Consider the following 6283-nt stretch of genomic DNA (forward strand, 5'->3'; position numbering starts at 1 on the left):
GAGGGAATTGCAATTAGCAATAGTAACTATGGAAAAATATGGAAGTAACTTCTACGATGGACTTATGATAAAGAAACCTGAAACAGAGCTGATGTTATCAGAACACAGATTGAAACACATTTTTTCTCTTTCCTTTAATTCAGATGAGGTTTTATATTTTTGTGGGAGGGATTATGTTTACTCTAAAATAAGCATATTTTAGTAATGTGTAAATAAAAAAAACAAAATCTTTTGTTATTTCCTTTCTCTTTCATGATCTCCCCCATTTTAATGTTTCTTTCAGAATATACCTAATTAGGTTATACATCTATAATTGTGCTTAACATATTTCCATATCAGAAAAATACTTATTGAAAATGACCATTTATCTAAGCAGTTCTATAACCATAAAAAAGACTAATGGTTTTGAGGTTTTATTATTCTAAGTTTCAGAAAATCCATTTTATTAAAACACAAAGAATAATAAAATATGAATAAAATGCAAACATGTATGACTAAACCTTTGTGATCCTTGTGTACAATCTGGTGCCTGAAGATTTTTTCCTTTTTTTTTTCATGAACATGATTTAAACAAAAAATTCATTCTCATATTTTTCAATGAAGTTCCATTCAAAAGGGTCAGGGGAAAAATCACCACCCTGTTTTTATTCTGTTATATTTGATGTTCCTGAAGAATTTTATATCTGAATATAATGACTGCTTTTTTTAGTTAAATAAAAGCAATAGGATATATCAGTCTTCTGTAGGTTAACTGTTTTGGTAGCAACTATAGGCACAGTTTCAGTAGCAACAAGATGATATAGATGACTTTCTCCAGTATGATTCTGATGATTTTCTGCTAAGTCTCTATATTCAGAAGACTTCTTACTCCACATAGCTTGGAAATGGAGTTTTCAGTGTAGTGACAGCCATTTTTTAAAGTTCTTAAATTTTTGGATCAATATTATATCCACGAATTATAGGCAACATTGTGTTTATGCTTCTGAAGAGTTGGTTGAAGTTCTAAGACTGTTAATATGAAGATTTCTTATCTGTTAGGCAATGCAAGTAAACTTTTTTTTAAGTTTTTCTTTAAATTTTATTTTTTATTCTCATTTTGTAGAAATTTTTTTACATTAATAAAATATTCTTGTTTAAAAGTAAACGAAATACCCCCCCCATGAATATAGACTTGCTTGAGCAATAAAGTAAAGGGGAGAGAAAAAAAATTAAAAAAACAATAGTAATAATTGTAGGAATGGCCAGGTGGTGCAATGGACGAAGCATCAGCCCTGGAGCCACGAGCACCAGAGCCCACATCCAGCCCCATAGACCCAACAATCACCCAGCCCTGTAGACCCAATAATCACCCAGCTGTGTGATATGCAAGCCACCCGAACCCCACTGCCCTGCAAAAACCAAATAGAAGAAAAAAAAGACCCAAAATAAAATAAAATAGTAATAATAGTAGGGGTGGCTGGGAGGCAGACAGAGCATTGGCCCTTGAGCCAGGAGCACCCGGGTCCAAATCCGGCCTCAGACACCCAAAGATCACCCTGCTATGTGGCCCCAGGCAGGCCACCCAGCCCCATTTGCCCTGCACCCTCCCCCAAATAATAATAAAAAATGTGCTTCAGTTTTTGTTCCAACACCAACAACTCTGTCATGGGTGGATCACATTCTTTATGGTAAGTCCATCGCAAAAGTACTTCCATATTTTTCCAACATTGCCATTGCTGATCACAACTCCCTCCTTTCTTATTTCTCCACTATCATGTACTATATTTTCTCTCTCCTTTCACTCTGACTCTGCTGTAGGGTAGCTGAGTGGCACAGCAGACAGATCCCTGGTCCTGGGGCCAAGATGCCCTGAGCCCCCATACCACATCTTAGGCCCAGAATCCACCTGGCCCTATGGTCCTGGACAGGCCTTCCAATCCCAACCCCTTGCAAGAAGTAAAAGAGAAAATTTGTTATATCTGACCACTCTCCCCACATGGTCCATCCTCTCCTCCTTTATTCACATCCCCACCCCTTCCCCCTGCTCCCCCCTCCTCCTTACTCCTAATGTCTATACCCCATTGAGTATATATATGCTGTTTCCTCTCCTAGCCACCTCTGTTGAGAGCAAAGGTTCCCTCATTCCCCCTTGCCTCTCTCCTTTCATATAATTTCAATAGCTCATTGTAATAAAGAAAAATCTTATTAAATGAAATATCTTGGCCTATTTCCCCTTTCTTTTTTCTTTCTCCCATTACATTTCCCTTTTTTTCCTATTGAATCCATTTTTAAACCATATTTAATCTTCGAATTCAGCTTTCTCCTGTGCTTCAACTATAAAAGCTCCCTCTACCTACTCTATCAGCTGAGAAGGTTCATTTTTCTATGCAGGAATACATACAGTTCATCATCATTAAGTCCCTCATATTTTCCCCCTCTCCTCTAATCTCCATACTTCACCTGAGTCCTGTATCTGAAGATCAAACCTTCTGTTCAGCTCTGGTCATTCCAAAAGGAACATTTGAAATTCCTGCAGTTCATTGAAAGTCCATCTTTTTCCCTAGAAGAGGACATTCAGCCTTGCTGGGTAGTTCATTCTTGGCTGCATTCTAAGCTCCTTTGCCTTCTGGTATATTATATTATATTATATTCCAAGCCCTACGAGCTTCCAATGTAGTTGCTGCTAAGTCCTGTGTGATCCGGACTGCAGCTCCACGATATTTGAACTGTGTCCTTCTGGCTGCTTGTAATATTTTCTCTTTGACTTGGGAGTTCTTGAACTTGGCTCTAATATTCCTGGGGGTTGGTTTTTTGGGATCTCTTTCTCAGGGGGATTGGAGGATTCTTTCCATTTCTATTTTGCCCTCTGCTTCTAGAATATCAGGGCAATTTTCCTGTAATAATTCTCTGAAAATGATGTCAAGGCTCTTTTTCCTTTCAGGTATTCCAATAATGTTTAAATTATCTTTCCTAAGTCTGTTTTCCATATCAGTTGTTTTTTCAATGAGATATTTCACATTTTCTTCTAATTTTTCATTTTTTTGGTTTTGAAGTATTGATTCCTGATTTCTGGCAAATTCATCAATCTCCCTGAATTCTATTCTTTGTCTGAAGGATTTGTTCTCCTCAGAGAGTTTTCTTATCTCTTTTTCCATCTGGACAATTTTTCTTTTTAAAGCATTCTTCTCCTCAATAACTTTTGGAACTGTTTTATCCATTTGACCTAAGCTGTTTTTTAGCATGCTATTTTCTTCAGCATTTTTTTTTGGATTTCCTTGACTAAGCTACTGACTTCATTTTCATGTTTTTCCTGCATCTCTCTCCTTTCTTTTCCTAGTTTTTCTTCTAACTCCCTCATTTGATTTTCAAAGTCTATTGTGAGCTCTGTCATAGCCTGATCCCAGTTTCTGTTTTTCTTGGAGTCTTTAGATGCAGGAGCTTGTGTTTCCTCATCTTCAGATTGAGTATATTGATCCTTCTTGGGATCATAGATAATGTATTTCTCAATGGTGTTCCTCTTTTTTTCTCTGCTTGCTCATTTTCCCAGCCTAAGCCTGTTTTGGGGGTGATTCCTGAGCTTTTGGGGCACTCCCACAAGGGTCTCAGTGTGTGAGGCTCTGTCCTCCCTCCTGGTCTGTGCATAACCCTATGCGCTCCCGTCTGCCACGGGCCTGAGGTGGAGGGGGCCCTGCTGTTCTATTGGGGGGGGCCTAGACTGCAATCAGTATCTGAATGTGTTCAGAGCCCCTGAGTCCTCTTCCAGGGGCAGAGGACAGAGCTCTGCCTCCCTCAGCTCAATGGGCTCATGCCCTGGAGGCTACTGCTTACTGGCTCTGCCTGCTTCTGTTTCCAGATCTGGTCTGCCAAAAGACCACATAGTAAGCTATGTGCCCTGAGGGCTGGGCTCCACGTGCTTGCTCTGGCAAAGGTCCCCTGCTGTTCCCCCACTTTGTGCCCAGTGCTCCCCGGGGTATAGCTCAGGAGACTCCCCCCCGCTGCTGTGAGCTGAGACTCCCAGCACCCTGGGGCTGCCTCTGGGTGGTGGAAGTTCTTTCACTCTGGTGGGCCGCCCCTCCTGCAGGCCGTTCCTCCCACTCGGGGAGCAGAGCCTTTCTGCTCTTTTCCAGGTTACCTTGAGTAGGAGAACTGCCTCTCTGGGTCTCTTTGTGGGTTCTGTCTCTCTAAAGTTTAGTTAGAGTCCTTAGTTTAGAAGTTTTATCAGAGAGGGCCTAAGACTCGATCCTTTCTTGTCACCATCTTGGCTCCGCCCCCCGCAAGTAAACTTTTAATGTACAATTCTAGTAACCAGGTTGGGGCTTACTGACTATTTGGTGTTAAATTTTTGAACCTGAGTGATGTGTATTCTACATTTATCATGATCTAAAAAATATCATTTTTATCCTTTTTTGTGAAGAAAACAATCTTTCTATGGCAACATTAGGGTGATGGGCCTTTGTTTTGTTGATGTAGTATGGATTTTTGTTAGAATAATCTTTTCATGGCAAGAAAAAAACACCCCAAATCACCCAATAAAAGGCTTTTTCCCCCACAAAGACCAGAGGAAAGTGAAGCATTAGTTGACATAAAGTTTTTCCTCATAATTATAAGGCATTTCCTATGTGTATTTTTAAATAGAAAAAAAGTATCTCCATCTACTGTTTAGAACTCACCGCAAAACAATACTGATGTTTTCATAATTTATGCACAAGGAGCTATGCAAATTCTGAAAGTCTAAAATAAATTCATATTTGTCTCAGTTTTCCCATTTACCCTTAGGAGAATGTCAAAACTTCCATAAGTATCTCACAGTTGCTTATTTGTTGATAGGCATGAAGAATAATAACTGGTGTCTTCAAAGTCAACTGTTTCATAAGGAACAGAAATTGCTTAACTGTACATTAGAATACAGAAGCTCCTAGGATGATTGTTGAGCAGTCATGACTATTCTAATATTGTCTAATACTAAAATAGCCACTGGGCCAAGGGTTGAACATTAATCTGGGAAGGAACTGATATATTATCAAGGTATTACAGGATATATGGTTGAGATTTTGTTCAATGTTGATGGTTTCTGCTAGGCAGAAGTATGAGAAACCTTTAAAGGGCTTGTATCTCATGTTTTATCAAGTTTTCCCTTATAGAACTATAGCTACTAGTAATGTATATTTAAGAACTATGTAGAATATGGCAGAAAAGGGAATTTGTGCTGGCACCTGGAAGTAGCAGTTGAAAAACACATTGCTTTGAGATAATTCTACCTGTAAGAGACAGTATATGAATTTTGAATTAATAATGATTAAGAGAAGTAGAAGATCTCTTCTTTGTAGTGATGACAAGTAAAATAACAAAGGAAATGGAGATTTCTTTCCTGAATTTTTTTTTCACTTTCTCTTTCAGAAGATTTTTGAGAAGACATTTTAGTGGTAATGAGAGAAATTGATCGAGATTATTCTTGCAAAATAAAAGAGAAGTTATATAATGAGTTAGAGGTGTCTCTGGGTGTGATCATTTGCATAAGAAAAGTATGAATTCTGTCTCATTGATTTTTTCATTTGTTAACAAAGAATATCTCTTCAGAGAATCCAGCATAGAGATAGGATAGAGAAATAGGAATTATTGGGGAAAATGTTTTTAAATTAAATAATATTTAATGAGTTGATTTGGTTAATTGAGAACTGATTAATTTAAGCTTTAAATTTTATTAGAAAATATCAAAACATATATCTAGGTTCTTCTAGAGTTCAAGATAAGATTAAATAATATCGAGCCAAATGGAAGGCCAAGGAGTAACTTACAATTGAAACCCTATGTAATCTTCTGTATAGGTATGTCTGAGGTTTTGGATGATGAATTTGTTGTTTTAGAGAATGACAAAGGTAACACATGGAAAGTGGTGGTATCTAAATCATGTCTCCTTCCAGCTATTTTTTTTCTTTTTCATGTTTCTCCATCCATTTAGTTTCTATAGCTTATATTTACCGTTTGTAAGCTCTCTTAAAATTTGGAAAATTTTCAGTGGTGTTTCTGTAAGTTCCCTAATGTCTAATAACATTTTTGCACAATTTTGATTTTTTAATTTTAGAAAGGTCAACTCCACGATTTACCACTATCATCACCTATATGGAAGTTATGACCAAGTTGTTTCAGTGTATGTCCATGGCAGTATGTATTCATTAACAGCAGACTAATAACAATGTACATATTTTTAGGACATTGTCCTTAATATTTTGTCATTTGGACTAAGGCTTGGATCTCTCAGTAGCTATTGTGTTATTATGGAACAATTGTGCATTTGTGGGTTGAC

This window comes from Macrotis lagotis, chromosome 7, assembly GCF_037893015.1.
Source record: "Macrotis lagotis isolate mMagLag1 chromosome 7, bilby.v1.9.chrom.fasta, whole genome shotgun sequence".
Lineage (NCBI taxonomy): Eukaryota > Metazoa > Chordata > Mammalia > Peramelemorphia > Peramelidae > Macrotis > Macrotis lagotis.